Here is a 19742-nt window from a genome sequence, read left to right as displayed (position 1 = left end):
TTGCTCTTTAACTTTGGTCATTCCAAAATAGTTTTCTGATTCCTACTGTATATTTTTTTTACTTACATATATTTTTCCCACTAGATAAATGTAAGCAAATAAATATTCCATAAGGAATATGCATCTATCTGTCCGTCTCTCAGTGGAATCTATCCCACTGTGAGCCAACTGTGGTGTAGTGGTTTGATCTTAGACTATGACTATGACACGTTCATAAAGTTTCTCCACTGAGTTTAAAGAGGGTTCTGGGAGTAATACCTGCATAATTGTGAATGCATGTCAGAGGTGAATACAGGGCAGTTATAGATACATACTGTAACTCTAGGTTATGAATCCATAACTGTAATGCAGGATGCCAGGCTTCGTTTATATTTTTTAACCTACAGTGGGGTCTTTGTAGCCACTGGGCTTTGGTTCCCCCTATGGATACCAAAATTCATGGATGTTCAAGTGCCATTAATTACAATTACAACAGAGGCCTCTTATGTAAAATGATAAAATAAAGGTTTGCTTTTTGGAATACACACATACACATATATAATATTTTCAAACAATGGATGATTGAATCCATGGATAAGGAATCTGTGGATACTGAGGGCTGACTTTATTATTATAGTGTACATAAGTAAGGCAAAATATCAGAGACCACTGACTTACAAATTCTGGTTCTTTTCCTAGGTTTATTTGGTAACCCTTGCTTTTGTTATGGAGCAGCTGTACCTTTCCAGCTGAGCTGAGTCTGTCTCAATTATCATATTATCTTTTGTTTACCCTTTGGCTGGCTAGCAGTACTTTAGCACACACATTTTAATATTTTACAGGCCTTTTACTCAGACATATACCTTATTAAACTTAAAGTGCATTATTTCAAGGGCAATACAATCACATTCATATTAGCCTTCCTCCATTACCCATGTCAGGTCCTGAAACTGACAGAACATGGATGAAACAATATGCCACTCAGCCTGCAACTTTAGGAGGTATTGTCGAGAATTACATGAGGGGAGAGGAGTGGATCTCTAGAGACTGAGGGCAGACAGAAAACAAATGCTGAAAGTACTGACTATGACCAATGAACATTACAACAAATTCATATTGAATGTGCCATGGAACTCTTTGTTGTTTTAGCTGCAAGAAATTAACATGGCAACCCCTTTGGAAACTGTAGATAGAGTGGAGACAGTAAAGAAATCCCATCTTATGTTTGTCTCTTTCTGTAGTTTCCAATTTGTACCAGCCTGTCTGCATGTAGCCATTGAGAAGATTCTTCAAGATTGCCTAATGCCTAAAACACCTGTGTTCTCTCTTGTTTGCAAGTGGCTGAAACACATTCAAAAATATTGCCCATATGTGAGAAAATAATTTCATCTGTTTTTGCAAAGATGTTTGGATGCCAAGATGGAAGAATGTTTGAGCTATGAGGGCCTGTGATTGGTTGACTGAGCTCACCTGTTATGGTCACCCCTCCCCACCATAAAAGTGAGTACAGGGTATTTGTTTTTCCAAATGTTGCTGAAGTACGGCCCCCAGCTTTGCCAGCAGAGCCAATATAGAGGAATGATGGTGCTTGCAATTTAATGATATCTGGAAGGCCACATAATTTCCATCCTTGGTCTTCAATTTTATTTTGGTAGAAGCTTCATGTTTATGCATGCATGTAGAAGATATGAGAGCTAGAATATTGAGCTATCTTACTTTTCCCTCTTTTGTCTATTCCTGAATGTGTTTGTGGTTTCTAATTGTTCTTTAATTGCTCTGTTGGTAATCTTTACCTCCCTGTGTTATTTATTTACAACTTGAAGATGTGTGCACCTTCAAATAATTTGTTAACTTATGGTGACTCCATGAATTTCATTGGGTTTTCCTAGTATGAATACTCAGAGCTGGTTTTTCCAGTTCCTTCCTCTAAATATAGCCTACAGTAGTAAATCTCCATATAATTTGAGGTGTGCATGTCAGTTATTAGAAGGAGCCCGGTTCTAATGCCAGCATTTAGTTGCTTCATTATTGCAACTGAGTTTTGAATGCAATCTTGGCTTGGAACTCTTGAAACAGAAGGTGCAGGGGTTAATTAGCAGAAGTTAGCCAAAGTCTGTCATTTGCTCATAGTCACAGGAAAACGGTAATTATCAAAAAATGTCTGGGGAAATAAAATTTTCTTTTCTAAAAATCTGATAGAAGAGACACTGGTGATTTGGTTCCTCTCTCAGGGAAAGTATTGCTTTCAGCCAATAACTTAGCAGAAAAATGTTGAAATACCTGCAAACAGATTAACGTTAGACTTGTATCAGAGAAGTATGCCTCACTCAGACTCTTTGTTAACCAAGCTAGAAAAGCAGCAGAGAAGGATGCCTCAGACTTTTTTTTTTAACCAAGCTAGAAAAGCAGCACTTACCACTTCTAAAAGCCATAAACACTCCTTAAACAAGTCACTCTGTGCCTTAGTTGAAGTCCCAAATGGACCATTAACATTTAGGTACAGAAAAAGAATGAAATTACAACTTGTCCATCTCATTTATGCAGCTATTCAAACGGTCTAGTACACTAGCAACTTGTTCTTTCTTTCTGTTCAGCTGTGTTGATGGTAAACTTGAATGAAGCTTTCAGGTTAATCATTCTTCATTGGTTTCTTGAAGTTATTTTAAATCTAGATTTAGAAATCCAAGCTGGTATTTGGGCAGAGAAGTTTACCAAGACATTTTACTTGTTGGGGTGAGCACCAAAACCCTTTAGCCTCCACTTAATGCTTGTATCATTTTTTTTAAAAAAAAAAGAAATAAGGAAACCCAGCCCTAGAAGTAATTGTCAGTAACATGTAAGAAATGGGAAAACAAAGTATACAGGCAACTAGCTCCTTTTGGGGCTCTTGAACTGCAATTATAACTAATTCCTTTTCAAAAAGTTGTGTACCAGACTAAAGATGAGAAGAAAATTCAAAACAAAATCCACAAAGCAGTGATATCTATAATGGGCCAACCCCAAAGCACAATCTCTGTTTTGTGGATTTTGCTGAATTTTGCTGCATGGCCAACACAGCTACCTCTGAATATGTTTCTTGGAGTAATTTGGTTGAGGGTAAAGTTTCAGAGGCATCTCCATGCATGGAAACAGTGCTGTTCTGCAAGCAGTTTAAAGAATAGTTACAGTTTTGCTTGTCCTCAGTGAGAAAAAGCATGTAGACACACTAAGACATCCTGTTTGGAAAATGGTTGACTTCTTCTTCTTTTGCATTTTGGGACGTTTTGATGAAATTTTGAGCAAAAAATGCTCCTTTCTTTTTGTAAAAAAAAAGGGGGGGACTTTGATGCAGAAAACACTGTATTTTATGCAAAAGACACTGGCTGGGATAATCAGGCATAACTTTGACAATGGAACTCTGTCACCATACCTATGCCCAACAGTGCCATCCTTCAAAACCTACCTTTTCAGCCTGGCAGTGCCTCAACCAAAGGGTTTCCAAGACACATATTAGGGTGCTGGGAAGTGACATCTGCAGGGCAGTGACAGTCCGAGTTATAGGGCACATTGAGAACAAGCATCTTGAGGGTCTTGCTCCAACTGCTTGCCTCAATGCACCCTGTGACCACTGTAGACATCACTTCCCAATGAAGCACTTCAGAAACCTGTTAGTAGGGGTGCTGAGAGGCAAAAAAAAAAAAAAAAAAGGTAGGTTGTTGGGGGTCATGCTAAATCATTAAAATCCATAAATGTGATTACAAGATGGTTCATCTAGTTTATGTTCTCATAACTACTGTCATAAGATGACAGCCAATATCATCTATTGAAAAAATGTTGCACAAAAACCATGCATTTTCAACTGGTTTTGGTTTGTTTGTTTGTTTGTTTTTAAAGAAAAGAAGCGGAAGGACTGAAGTGCAAACAAACAATTAAAAGCATGCAGAAATTCTTTTAATCTCACCCAGCAGAGAGAAAACCTGAAATTATTGGTCTTGCCTGTAAGGATTTTTAAAAAGAAGATTTCCATCCCTGTGTTGTGTTCTTCAGTAGCTTAGAAGGGAGGCAAGATATTAGCAGGGGATTTTCTTTCTTTCTTTCTTTCTTTCTTTCTTTCTTTCTTTCTTTCCTCCAGTGTCTCAGAGATATGTATGTATATATGTGTTATATTGTATTATGTCTTGACAAGTATGATTTGTAGTGGGAATTTCATTTTTTAATGCCTTTAGTCCCCAGATTTTGAATGCTGGCACTGAGTCGTGTACTGCTCAGCTGCTGTACCAGTTGAGCTTACAGTGATTTCAAAAGCCTCCACCACAGTGTCTTGAAGCCTCTGGCTCTTCTAAGCTTAGTGATGGGCCTACAGAAGTGTTCATTATCTAAACCAGGATCAGATCTCTAGAGAGAGTGTTTCTCTTATTTTGATAGTCAAACATCCCCACACATGGAATGAAGGAATAGAGTTGACTGTGAAAAGTTGAGCTCCTGTCTTCATGCCGGCAGAATGCTTATTTGCAGAAAGATTTATTCTTTTTTATATATTTTAAATGAGTTGAAAGTGACATGCAGGGGAGAAAAAAGTAACGTCACCCTGAACTAAGAAAACTAAGTTACATGGTTGAGAACAGATTCTTTGCCAGAGTTTTCTTCTTATGGGTTATGGATATTTGACATATACTGTACATCCAGAGGTTTTGGGTCAGACATTTGGCTAAAGATTTGGCACTTTTAACCTGTTCATAACTACCTCAGAAATCACAGTTGCCTTTCAGAAGGGTGACTTATTGAAGCACTTCAAGTGGCCTGACTTCAGACATTTTTTTGCTCTTAAAGAAATGAAGGATGACAGAGATTTCTATGTGAGAGCCTGGAAGGCAATAGCATATTTTATGCCATTGAAAAGTATACCTAGGGAGAGGGCGTATTTGAAACTAGTGTCTGGGGAAAGAGTAAGCATACTGGTTTGCTGAACTCTTCCTTGAATCATGACTTTTCCAATTTATTTATTACTATATGCATGTTGTTGTTGTTGTTGTTGTTGTTGTTGTTGTTGTTGTGTGCCCTCAAATTGTTTCTGACTTATGAACCTATCATGTGCTTTTCTTGACAAAGTTTTTCAGGGGGGGGGGTTGCCATTGAGGCTGAGAGAGTGTGACTTGCTTAAGGTCACCTAGTATGTTTACATGGCCAGTCTAGGATTTGAACCCTGGTCTCCGGAGGCATAGTCCAGTACTCAAACTACTATACCATGCTGGCTCTTAGACATACATACATACTATACATCCATATATATTGCCTTTCTATCAAGGTTCAGATGCAAGATGGCATGGGACATATTACAATATCTTGATAAAACAAAATAAAATGTAAATATGAAATTACATATTATTTTAAAACATCCATGAAAGCACTTTAAAATACAACTTTAATATAAATATGTCCTACTACTACTACTACTACTACTACTACAACTAATCTTATAAGACTTAAAATCCAGCACCTCCATCTGGCCCACTTAACTGCTTGAATTTATAGGGATCTAGATATATGCCTCCATCCTGGTGGAAAGACAGTAAGGAGCAGACTATCCTACAATTTAGGAGTGGTCTTTGGATGCAGAAAATGGATGACTGACACCTTCTCAACAAGGCTCTGCTGCAGACAGGGCAGCAGCAGCAATAGGCACCAGTCAGGAGGCAAGTCTGACCAGAGCTCCCCCCCCCCCCCCCCGATAAGAAGGGGAAGCAGAAAATGTGCCCATGAGCACCTGTACATCCTGCTAAGGGGCTGTTGCTGCTGACTGAGAATAAGGTGAGTCATAAATTCTTCCTGCTGTCTGCCAGACCTAATGGTCACTAAGTCACAAGAACACTCCCATTGTCAATTATCATTTTATCAATATTAACATCTGGATTTAAGAGTTAAAAAAAATCTTTGAGCCAGTGGTCATTCAATGCTCCCTTAGGTCTTCTGCCTTTCAGATTAATCTGAGAGCTGTTGAGAATCACTTTTTAAGGGAATCTTCAGATCAGCTATTAAGGCCAGCCTGGGGGTGAAGTCGGGGCATTTCGTCCACGTGATTCATGCCCTGACTTTGCCCCCAGGGCTCTGTGACACAGTGCACCACTCCACATAGCCTGTGACGTTACAATGCTCCTCCAGTGCTGCATTCGCATGATAAGGCACCAAAGGAATGCTGTATAGCTATGGCACTGTGGCTATTGCACTCTTTCCAGGGTGCAAAAAGGGGTTGTAGCATGCAGTTGCCATGGACCCAATCAGACTGAAGAAGTGGCAGCTGGAGGTCGCCCTTTCAGGGCTGTTTGTACAGCCCCTATGTAACATTAAAATTATGGTTTGGAACAGAAAAGCTTATAACTTTACTTGAAAAGGTGGGGGGGGGGGGAGAATAAAGCCTTTTGAATGGATACAGATACAGAAATGGGGGGGGGGTGGGTTGGAAATTTGGTTGTTTTTGCATACAATTTGCAACAGAAGTTGGCTTAAAATCCAAAAGGGGACTAGTTTGTTTTGAGAAAATGAGCCTTGTTTTGACTGGCGGTTGTAACATGAGAAGTTAAGCATTTAATTCTGCTGTGGCAACCTTGTAACTGAGACAGCACAATAAAGAATGTCTGTATGTATTCCCTAAATGAGGGTCTGTGTGGCAATCATGCATATGAACTGCGTAATAGGATTGTGGCCAGGGTATCTTGGTCTCTAGTTCAAAGGATCACTGTAAATCAAAGTTGACCTGGCAGCACATAATAACAATAACAAACTTCTGTTTAGCATGCTTTCAGTGAAACATGATGAAACCATATGTTAATATAACCATTTCCCACACATTTACAATGTGATAATCCACTCATGATCTAAAGCAGCATGTATCAATTTCCGTTTAGAGGAAAATCGTATTTTTAGATGCAACTAGTAAATGAATGAAGTCATTTCCTTCTACAGTGTACTTAACAGATCCCAGGATCATTATCAAAGGGTCAAATATTAAATGATATCAAGTGATAACAATATTCTCTCCAAGATGTTCTTCCAGTAAACTCCATGACAGAATCACTGCTAGATTATCCCTGGGTTCTCTCTGCAAGAGGAAGAGGAAATGCAAGAAAGCAGTTTGACACTCATCATTGTTTCCTTTCTGTAACAAACTCTTCTGCTTTTGAATATTTTAGTGCTGCTACTCTGTGCCTCCAGATGACAAATATGGAAGTTCCTAGTCTTTTGGAGATCTTCATGACATTTTCTTCATCCTTCTGCAGTATTTCCTGGGAGGTCCTGGAATTACCAAGGACTTCTTATTCCCAATTAAGTCAGTTTAAATTAACTGAGTACATCCCAAAATGAAATGTGTGTGTACTTTCCTGAAACACTGTATCTCTCCATATGAACTTGCTAGAACTTTAAGATAATTAGGGAAAGGCTTTCTTTTAGTTCCACCACAATCCCAGGCTCACTTTGTGAGGACATGAGAGAGAGTCTTCTCAGTGGCTGCTTCCATCCTCTTTGCCAAAGGTTAGGATGCTCCCCTCCCTGTTCTCCTTTTGGCAACAAAGACGTTTTTGTTCATGCAGGCTTTCAATATGTAATTGCTCTCAAGAAGGCTTCTTATTGGTGGGTGTGCTGTGTTTGTTTTTAATTTTTTAATTTTATACTGTTTAATGAAATTATTTTAATTATTTTAAAATTTGTACTGGTAAATTTATAACCGGTTTTATCTGTGAGTCTCCTTGAGTCCCACTCCAGAAGAAAGATATCATATAAATATAGATAAGCACCTGTGTGTTTTAACTCTCTTGGGAGCCAGTAAAATAAACATTTCCAGGTTGTAGATTAAAACTGGAGCAAGTAAGGGAAATAGGAATGTTAGCACTAAAACAAAAGGATCCCAATCCTTAACTAGTGTTTTATTGGTAAATAAATTGCCTAACACTTTAACTATAACTTCTGAGTTTAAAAAAAAAGTTCAATGGAAATAGGTGAAATCAATTTCTGTAATGCTGCATGAAAATTGATGTGATTCAGGTTCACTTATCAGATGGAGGGAGGAGAGAGAGAAGGAAAGAAAGAAACCCAGAATATTTCAAGAAAGTGATTGGATGTAAATCCATTAATATGAAGGTACATTCAAAGCAAGAAGAATTGGAAAGTCTTGGTACATTCTGAGATTTTGAAACATTTTATATATTTGATTTGCAAGTGTAATGTTTAAACTGGATTCGGTAACTTAAAAATTCCAGTTTTAGAATTTTCAATTTTTTAAAAAAAATGTAGAAATTATTTGCCATTTAATTGCAAGAGCACCAATGAAATATGAAATATGAGCTCCAGCAATCAAAGCAGAGTTTAAATTATTGGCTATCCCCTCGTAAATTGTTACATAGAGGAAAAGGGACGCCTAACCTAGGATTTTATCGCACGGGCCTTTAATACCATGCTAGGTGCAGGATGTAAATGCACAGGGACAGATACGTGACCCGGGTTTCTCCCGGACCTTTAAAGAACAGAAAAATCCACCATGCATATCAACATCTGTGGATGCTCAAATCTCTTAATATACAAAGGTGTAGTAAAATCGTGTCCATTACATAAAATGGACAATTCAAAGTTTGATTTTTGGAATAGACAGTCGACCATTGACATTCATGGGGATTAGAGGCACAAGATGCAGTGACTAGGGATGGCATCTCTCCGCTCAATGCCTGTCTGGAGTCGGTAATCGACTGGATGAGGGAAAACAGACTCAGCCTGAATCCAGATAAAACGGAAGTACTTGTGATAGGTTCTCCTGGTCCTGGGAAGGAGGTTTGTCCACCTGTCCTGAACGGGGTCACGCTCCCCGTAAAGGACTCAGTTCGCAGTTTGGGGGTGCTCCTTGACTCGTCGCTTCACCTGACTTCTCAGGTGGATGCGACAGTTAGGAGCACCTGTTATCAGCTTCGGCTGATACGCCAGCTGTGTCCCTACCTCGACCGGGGGGACCTTGAAACAGTGGTCCATGCACTGGTAACCTCTCGACTTGATTTCTGTAACGCGCTCTACATGGGGCAACCCTTGTACCAAGCTCGGAAGCTGCAGTTGGTACAAAATATGGCTGCTAGGCTGGTCACTGGTAGCTCCAGGGCCAGCCACATAACACCGATATTGAAAGACCTGCATTGGCTGCCAATCCGCTTCCGGGCCCAATACAAGGTGTTGGTCGTCACCTATAAAGCCCTAAATGGCTTGGGCCCAGAGTACCTGGAGGACCGCGTCTCCCCATACAATCCGCCCCGCACACTCAGGTCAGGGGGGAAAAATCTTTTGAGCGTTCCCAAGACAAAATATGTACTAACGGCGCAAAGGGCATTTTCTGTGGCAATCTTGGAACGCCCTCCCTGAAGAGCTCCGCTCAGCCCCCTCCCTGGAGTCGTTCAAGAAGAACCTGAAGACTCATTTATTCCGCCAAGCTTTCTCCCACATGTCTTGACTGTTTCCCCTATGTACTGTGTGTAGTATTGTTGTATTGTATTGCATTGGATTTTTTAACTCTCTAGTAATTTTGATTGATTTTATATGGATTTTAATAGTTATGCTGGTTTTAATCGGGGTGTTTTACTGGGATGTTTGTTTCTTATAATCTGTATTGTATTATATTTGTATTGCCTGTAAACCGCCGTGATCGTAGGAACGGCGGTATAGAAATAAAATTTCAATCAATCAATCAATCAATCAATCAAGATTCCCCCCCCCCCCAGAGAAAGTTAAAATTTGTGAATAAAGTGGGTGGCTGATAGTAGTGTGTGCGTGCGCACCCCCATCTCCCTTCTGAAGCTTCAAACAGCTCTAGCAAGCTCTCTTAAGGTGCTGGAAGGGCAATGAAGCATGCATTCATGGCTCCCTCCTTCTCTTCCAAGGCTTCAGGGAGCTCCAGGGAGGCCACATTCACTTTCCCCAAATCCTTTCCCAAGGCAAGAGAGTTGGCTTTCCCCAGACAGCTCCCTGCCCTGGAAAAGGATGGGGGATTATTTTCCCCATACCCCTTCCCAAGGCAGAGAGCTGCTTGGGGCAGGAGGCAGCTCTCCATCTTGGAAAGGGGTGGGATTGGCATGTGCACCCTTTCTGGCTTCTCCCTTCTGGGCTTTTTCTGCTTTTGTAAAAGCACTGAAATACTGTTTCCCGTTCTGGGCATCAGAATTCAAGAAGGTATTGACAATCTGGAACACATCCAGAGAAAGGTGACCAAAATAGACAAAGGTCTGGAAACCAAGCCTTGTGAGGAATAATACAGGGCTTTAGGTGTTTTTAGCTTTGCTAAGACAGAGCTGACATGATAGCCAACCTTAAATATATGAAGGGATGTCATGTGGAAGATGGGGCATGCTTGTTTTCAGGTGCTCCAGGGACTAGAACAAGAACCAATGAATTCAAATTGCAAGAAAAGAGATTCCTCCTAAGCATTAGGTAGAATGTGTTAATTGTATATAAGAACTGTATGACAGTGGAATAAACTGCCTCAGACGGTGGTGGATTCATCTTTGGAGATCTTTAAACAGAGATTGGATCAGGATCTTTCAGGAGTGCTTTAGCTGTGAATGCCTGCATAGCAGGGGGTGGACAAGATAGCCCTTGTGGCCGCCTTCTATTCAAAGATTCTACAGTTCTATGAAATTCTTGGTTTTAATAAGATAATTAATTCTCAGAATTTAAATATGACTTTCCACATCTTAAATGTATAGTTTAACGAAAATTAAGCTCCCACTCCATTCTCCATGTTTTGACAAGAATTATTTGTGCTTGGTTTGAACTTGGCTTTTTTGGAGGAGGGGTTCACCCCAAAATAAATAGCAACAGAGAAACGGTTCTGTTCACTTCTATGTAGTGAATTTTAACACAAAATCCAGGCACTGCCTATCTATCTATCTATCTATCTATCTATCTATCTATCTATCATCTATCTATTTATTGCTTGATTGGCTTTATAGCAAAAGAGGAAGATGTTAGTAGAGGTGGGAAGTCAAAATACAGTAAAAGCAAAATGGCAAATGGCAGAGTCTTTCTTAAGATATGTAAGACAATTATTGTTATAAAAACCAAACTTTTGGCATATTAATCAGAAAGAAAGGGACCTTACTTTTCATGACCTTCTTTTCCAACAGCCTGTTATCTTTGAATGTTCCAGAAACACTTAAATGAAATTAAGATAAGCAAGATGTGTTTCATCCTTCTGGTTTAAGAGGAAGCTCTGAGTAAAGAGTAAATTGCTAATGGCCGCAGTCCAGATATGGTTGCATGTAACACGGGATGTGCAGCCCAAAATAGCAGCTGGGGATCTGCCATTCCATCTTCACTGCAATTCAAATATATAAATACACACATAATGTGTATTCACACCATAATGGGGAAGATTGGATGCTTGCATTTTAGGGTACTTCTGCAGCTTGGCTGCACAAGTGATTTCTAATCCAGCAATGGAACCTTAAGATTGGAAGCTGCTTTTATGCCATTGTATGCTCCCATAGGAGATCTGAGCATTAAAAAATGGGGGGGGGGGCTGCATCTTCTTAGCTTCTCACTGAAAAATAAGTACCTTTGGACAAATGTATGTATTTATTGTATATCCTAATATTGAACTCATTCTAAGGACTAGCACACCACTCCCTCTGAAATCACAGTATAGCTAATGGCAATGAATGCTGAAAGTTCCCGTCCAATGACATTTGGAAAACCACACCAAGCCATTCTTATGGTACTATACCTTAGGCTTTAAAAAAAATCCACAAATATGTGGATTTAGGGTATGTCACAGTGGATTATAATAATGAAGTCTAAGTAACAAAAAGACTTGGGGAACAGAGTTCTTTATAAATACAAGGAAACCAAAGAACCAGAAAGGAGATTTCAGGAATCAAAAGGAGAGATGGCTTTTGCCAATGAAGCAGAGAGGGGAAGGATCCAAGTTCTATAAATATATATTTTTTAAAAAGAACAGAAGGGGAATTATATTGGCAGAAAAACTTACCAGCAATTTACAGGAAATAAAAGGAATTAATGCCACCCCTGACTTTACAATTTGATATCACCCTCTTAACTTAGCTATTTGAAACAATTTATGAACCCCTGAGATACAGATTAATTTTTGGAGGAATCCCTTCTAAATGTGAATTGATAATTGTATTTGATGATGAATTTATAACTGTTTTAGATGTTCTTGTTTTACTGTTAGTTTTTTTTAAAGCAAATCTAAAAAACAAAGGAGAGTGATTTCAATCAATTGAGTTAACTGTTTCTCCAAATACAAAAGGTGATTCAATGTCACCCTTTCTTGAAGGTCCAAGATAATTTATTGCCTGTAGGAAATGGCAACATCCTCCCCCCCCCCCAAACAAAAAAATCCACTAAAACTGCATCCACAATGCAGAAATAATCCAGTTTGATACCACTTTAACAATGGTATGGAATCCTGGGAACTGTAGTTTTATGAATCATTTAGCTTTCTCTGTCAGACCTCTCTGGTGCCTCAACAAACTACAGTTCCCAGAATTCCATAGCACTGGGCCATGGCAGTTAAAGTGATGCCAACCTGGATTATTTCTGCATTGCTGATGCAGCCATACAGAATCTAAGTGGACTGTGGTTTGACTCTTACTGCAACAATAGGAAGAGGACAGTATCTTCCATAATTCTTGGAGGCAGTAGAATTAGTATGGGGAATGGCCAGGAGGCTCAGAAAGAATTGTTCTGGGCTTGCTACTTCATTCCCCACTATCTGTTACCTGGGACTGTTGCATCGCTTGGCATGATATTAAGGTTGACCTTTGATGTGGCTGCAAGGGGGGATTGTGTGCTTGCAGCCAGGGATGCCTTATAATGACTGTGCCTTCCAATCATGTCTGATAGATAGCTCCAGCAAGGGCTATTATTTACAACGCACACTTTCTTACAAATGAGACTGAACCAATATGCAGGGCATAATTTCAGAGAAATGAAAGGGCGGTAAAAAAGGAAAAGAGGTTTTGTTGTGGCATCCATTTAACAGGACATTAAATGTAAGTTGAATGCCTGGCAGCACTTAGTGTAAAACATTTTTCAACTGATTTGAACAAAACTGAAAAAATCATTCCATGGATAAATCCTACTGATAATTAGAAATAAGCAGTTACAATAAAATCACTGCAATTAATTTTCAGTAACATAGCTTGTAACTTTTGAAAAGGAGCCTATATTGCAAAAAGTTTGTGTGTGTGCCATAAATACATTAGTATTCCTTACCCCAAGAAGTAATCTCTCCAGCACCACCACCAGCATTCGCCTTTTGGAGGAGGGCATAATCATGCAATTACTGTATTTCTTCCATAATTTTTCCATGATAATAGAGTGTCACTGATGTGCTGCATAATTTTTTCAAAAAGATTATTCCATCAGCACGGCCTTTTATTGGTGCACTTTGGCCCTTTCAGAGGAACCATACAAAGATGTGGGAAGGGTGTTGTAGCTATTCTCATATTAGAATAATATGCCAATATGTTTTGGAACATGGCTCAGAATGTTTTGTATATGTTTGCCTTAAGTTGAACTCACTAGGGTCTTTCCATATTTAAGCAAACTGTTTAATTCAACATGGCTCCACCTTTCTGACTTTGCTCCTTCATTAAGCAGGTATACCACAAAGAACTTTTTCTCTGTAGTTTTTATTTAGACATTGCCTTTATAGAACCTAAAGTGGAAACACAAAAAGCCAAACCATTGGCTCACAAAGCTCAGTCAAGCCATTTGATTACCACCAGATCTTTTTTATATCAGCCATCCCCTGCCCTACATCAACTACTCTCCTAATTTCAGAAGTTATGTTCTGCTAGGATGGTGGAACAGAAGAGAGCCTCCACAACAACACTTTTCAACTGCTCTTTAAACACAGCTTTTTGTATATTTTAAAATATATGTGATTTTAGCTTTTGCTTTTAAAAGTCATTTTGTGTCCCAGATCTGAGAAAAAGTGGTATATAAGTTAATAAACAAATATAATATAATGCAATGTGATACATGAGTGAGCCATGCTGAGGCAAACTATTGATTTTCCTAGCACAATGCTGTCCACACTGGGGCTGACTAAGGGGTTATTCATATTGTGAAAATCCAAGATGAATCCAAATTGAATCTCCATTGTTCACACACAGTCCAAATGTACCCGATTAAGATTGTGGGTGGCTGCCAAAAAAACCCACTTAATCTAGGATAATCAATATCAGGGTTTCCCCCATTTTAAAAAAAGATCCACATCATTGGTAGTGTGAATAACTGATGCGAATAGACCTGAATAGACCTTCAATATGTTCCAAATGCAGTCACACTGTTGACTCCATCTTTATTTGAATTCTTGAACATGTGAGCAATGGAACTTGCAGAGATGCACATTGATGCAGTTCCATAGAGTGAATAACAAACCAGGAATGCATGAGTGAGATGATTCATGCTAAAAAAAAAGTCTGAATGACCCCCCCAAGTCTAGTTGTCCATACCTTTTAAACCTATCAAAGGCTGGGCAAGGCCACAAAATGATTTTTTTTTTTTTTTAAGGTATACATGGCCGGAGGTCTACTTGTTTCATTCTTGTTGCTCTGTGGTTCTGATAGGGAAGGCTACACCCTTTTTGACCTCAAACTAGCCTTGACTCTGCACTTTCTCCTCTTTCTAGATATGGAAGGGACTGAAAGTGGGAGTTTCAGCACTGAGCTGTAGTAGCTCTTCTCATGGAATTTAAAAACACTTGGATCTTTAGCATCTTTTCAAAAAGCAAAGAAGGAAAGATGTTGAAAAAAGCCAGGCAAAATGCACAAGTAATATGCATGGGACCACTTGGATTATGACCAAAGTAGGCAAGAAATGTAGGTGCAATCCAGTGCTGCAATGAATAATGTCTTTGATTTTGATCTAGTCCTTGGCCTACTTGCAGAGCTGCTTCTTTCCCAAGGTATGGAAAAATTACTCCTCGTTAGCATTTGCATGTTGAAATATATGCACATTTAGAATAGCTAGTTTTCCAGTGAAGATTTGTGTTAAGAAACAGGAGTGGGGTGGATGGGGGTGGATAAAAAGATGCATACACATGTGCATACAAATAAAGAAGGAGGAGGGGGGAAATAATTGTTATGGTTTCTAAGGCCTTTTCCTCATGGGCTAGGATTTTCCAGGGGCAGCCCAGAGTACCGTGACCTCAAAGGTGTCCGGATGTCCCCTGTTCCCTCATTGGGGAGGCTGTCTGCCTTGGTGTCCTGCTGAATCTCCCAGCGCATCTGCCACTGCTATGGATCACTCACTTCAGAAGTCAGAATGAGGTGCCCAGTGATGAACACATGGTTGGGCACTTTGATCTGACCTTAGAGCTGGTGACTGGAGACAGTGGCAGATGCACATGCCAGCTCAGTAGGAGACACTGAGGTGTAGGAGGACTCCAACCCAGAGAAAGAGGGTGTTTTTTAAAAACATTTTAAGGATGTTAAACCCTGGTTCTGAGCAATGCCAGAATGGGGGAGGGGAGGAGTCTTTTGGCTCATGCAGACAGGGCATCAAAGTATGAATTTATGGTCAACTCAAGAGTGAATTCACACTTTCCATTATTACACTTCTCCCCTTATTTTTCCCCCCAGATGTTATTCCTTTCATGTCCTGAAAGCTCTAAATGAGAACTGCTTCCAAAGCCTGGAAAAGTTTGTGAAGTCGAAGGCTTTCATGGCCGGCATCCATAGTTTTTTGAGGTTTTCTTTGAAGATGCCAGCCACAGATGCTCGCAAAACATTAGGAAGAAACTCTTCTTAGAACATGGCCACATAGCCCGAAAAACCCACAAAAAACCCTGGAAAAGTTTGTTTTGGAAGACTATTCCCAGGCTTCCCCTGACAGCAGAGGCATTGACTGAGGCAGTCTGGGAGTTACAACACCTCCTTTTCCCCATCTCTGTTTGTTTCTTTTTCATAGAATGAAAAGTGTTTCCATATGGTTAAAGAACAGCACTGAGATGGTGTGGTATTTCTGATAGTTGCCTCTTAACTGAGAAGTCTCATTGTGTTCAGTTGGCATTGTGGCTAAAGAGAAGGGCAACCTTAGGCTCTATATGATGCTTGTGAGCAAGGTTCTCTGAAGTCACTGGGACCCATCTAGGATTAGCCCATAAGGGTCACATTGAATTTTTTTTCTTTCGCCCTCAGGAGAGATAATATAACACAGAAAAAATTCTGACACTGATATAGTATGCTAACTAAGGCAGGTTACAGACCACCATGAAAGTACGGAGTCCGTCTGTCCAGGGTTAGGAAGGTGCGGTGCTTCCACACACCCCTAACCCTAGTACGGACTGAGTCCGTACAAAATGGCGGCTCCCCTTCCACATGGGAGCTGCCATGACGACGTCATGACCGCGCCACCTCTATATGGGGGTGGCGCAGATGTGATGTCGTCGCTCCGCGCCAGGGCGCTTAGTGCACCCTTTGCGCGGAGCAGGTTTGCGGTGCTGCTTTGCGTCGCTGGGCACAGCCTTCAGACAGCTGCGCCCAGCGAAGCAAGGGAGAAAGGGGCCAAGCGGCCCCTTTCTCCTCCTCCCCGCCGCCACGGGGTGTCCTTGGGGCTTGAAGCCCCAAGGACACCCCTTTTCAGGCTGCGGGGAAGGGGCCTTTTGCCGCTTCCCCGCAGTCTGCAAAGTGGCGGATCGGGGCCTCGGAGGCTGCCGGTCTGGCAGCTGAGGCCCCGATACACCGGGGAAAGGGGCGGTTGCAGCCTGCCCCAAACAGGCGGTCTGTAACCCGCCTATGTTATCCTCATAAACTATAGGCTGCTATATGATCATTATTTCATGTCCACCTGTATCGCTGAGTTTTAAAAAGTTAAATTTTATTTTATCCATTATGATAAAATTACATTAATACTTATTGAACAGGCCTCCCTATTGAAAAAAAGAATGACAAATGGCATGTCAGATGTTACATTCTGGCTACCCTTTCAAGCTAAAGTAACTACTTCTGCTTTCGGTATTCATTAGCTCTCAAGTGTTTACACAGAGCTACAGCAGGCTAAAATTCAATAGAGTTGAAACATGCTCATTAAAAGTAGACTGAGTGACAAAAACCTGGAGTTTGAGCTCCGATTTATTTTCAGTCACAGGAGAAAATATCACAGCTATGAGTCATCAGCCACATACCTCCTCTCACAAATCACTAAGTCCAAAATCGAAACTGAGAAGGAGATGGCTAAACTTTTATAAAACATCCCCTCTCAAGTGTATTCATATGAAACCACTAAAGAAATAGAATTGTACATCTCCACATTAATTTTGGGGGGCAGTTGATTCAGCATGAACTCACTGATTTCATGAAATTCTGCTCATGACTCAAGGATGGCAGAGATGGCATTATATTAAGTCTGGCCATTTGTTTATGTAGCCCAGAATTTTGCAGTGTGATGAGCAGTGGTTCTCCAAAGTCTAAGGAAATATCCATCTTTGCCGCCTTGGGTCCCATTTTGGGGAAAGGTGGCATATAAATTAAGTAAGTAAGTAAGTAAGTAAGTAAATAAAATCTTTCTATATAAAATCCTTTTGGCTTCTCCCTCACCCCTTTCTCCAGTGAGATAATCTGCAGTCCCCTCCAAAGATAAAGAGAGTCCATTCATTTCTGGAAGTACAAGTCTGGATCTAACCTGACATTGTCTGAAATAAAAATAAAAAGAAAGCGCGTAAGCCAAATGAAATATTACACAGAAGAAGCCTTTTCTCTCTTTTTCTTTGAATGAAACACTGACAATTTCAATGAAGGGAGAATTTATTCGACTGCTTAAACTCTTCTCACTTGGTTGCTGCTGTTATTATATTTATTTATATCCCATTTGTCCCCCAAAATTGGGACTCAAAGCAGCCCACAATTTAAATGGACAATACAATTAAAAGTATACAAAAATGGAGTACTAAAAAAGAAGTTACTGCAGTATAAAATCACATCACAAATTAAAATATTAAAATTTCATTAAAAAAAGATAAAAGGTCTTAAAACAGTATAATTAAAGCAGTAAAATTAAATAGTACAATTTACCACTCTCCTTATAGCTGCCCTCCACCTTTGTGTGAAAGAAATTCAGTTCTTATATATGAGAAGTGATACTGTATCTATAAAGCACCCAGGGTCCAATAGTCTAGTATTCTTCATTCCTTATTCCAATGTTTTACAGCTGCTTTTTGTTACAAAAAGGGCTGGAAAAGCAGGCTGTTAGGAGACCTTTGCTGTCTAGTGTGGACCTAATTTATTACTTTTTATTTGTTTGTTTAAACAACCTAAGTGCTTATTTTGTGTAACTGTTCTTAGTATGGCACTACGCCCTGAGTTTCAGTGAGTTCAGTGCGACCTATTCTCAAAGCATGGTTGTGGAGGAATTGCAGTCTTCAGATGATGAGAAATTATTTACCAACTAAGTGGTGTTCTAAATGAAATGTCACCTCACCGTAGAAGCTTTTACACTAGCAACACAGGATTGCATAGTTAAGAAATCAATACTGTTTTCTCCTCTCGTCTGCTTCCAAATGGACATTGAATCTGTGCAACCATGTGATGCTTTACAAAAATGCTGACAAACCTCCCTCTCCCTCCTCATTCTCAAACCATTCACATCTTAAGTGTATCATAATAAAGTGTCTAAGTATTCTTTCTTCATTTTTCAACAAAAAAGCATATTTTATTTCTTCTTGTGCTTTGAGTAAAACAATAATTGATGGCCACCGGAAGGGCTTTTGGGGGCATATTCAACATTTGACAGAGTCTAAGTAAGCTAAAGAAACCACAAAAGATATTGATTTTCCATGAAAAGGTAAAGACTGGTCTTTCTTCATTTGAAATGTTCTGCTTTTCTACCAAATACCACAAAGAAAATCCAGACAATGAGGAAGGAGCACAAGAGAACAGCAAAGCAAAGGGGGTAAAAGAAAGATGTATGGTTTCAGGTCTAATTGACTCTGCTTGCCTTTCTAATGCCTATTAGTGGAAGGGGAAAAGATGTGCTTTTAGACAGCCCATTTAACACCAGTAAGAAAGAGAAGCATTACAAAACTGTCACTTGTCACTGTATTCTTATGGATAAAATGTCTGTATGCAAGCTCTATAGATGATGACACCTCATCCAGTAGTGCTATAGTTGCATGGTCACATAAGAAATAAACTAGGGTGACTGGGTGACTGCTTGACACTAGTTCCAAAACAGACCTTTCAGAAGCATTAACACATTCAAAGCTACCTGCTGGGGATGCTTTAGTTGGAAATCCTGCAGTGAGCAGGGTGTTGGACTCAATGGCCCATGAGGCCTCTTCCAGCTCTATAATTCTATGATTCTATGAAAACAAATATAGTGTTCCATTCTTATTGGTATTGAAATTTACAAAGCTCTACATTACCTAACTCTTTCTATTTTTCAGCCCTCACTTCTTTTATCATCCTGCTTGGGATCTGCTGTCTAGCAATTCTAGGATGCTCACTTAACCAAGAGTCCACCTCCTTGGCTCTGCTTCATCTGTTATGCCCAAGATTGTAAAGGCTACCTGTTTATCCTGAGAGCGTGTAATGAAAATCTCCCTCTCCAGGGACTTATTCACAGTAGGGCTGACACAGACATTGAGACACCAAATTTGGTTTTAAACACCATGCATGTAACATTTATTGAATCACACAAGTAACACAAACATTGATTATCAAGAGCTCTTTCACTCACACATTCATACAATACTCACACACACTTTCCTTCCGCCAAACATTGATCAGTTG

Source organism: Sceloporus occidentalis, unplaced genomic scaffold, assembly GCF_023333645.1.
Source record: "Sceloporus occidentalis isolate IW3139 unplaced genomic scaffold, rSceOcc1.0.p SCAF_6, whole genome shotgun sequence".
NCBI lineage: Eukaryota > Metazoa > Chordata > Lepidosauria > Squamata > Phrynosomatidae > Sceloporus > Sceloporus occidentalis.
This window is presented reverse-complemented; position numbering follows the sequence as displayed.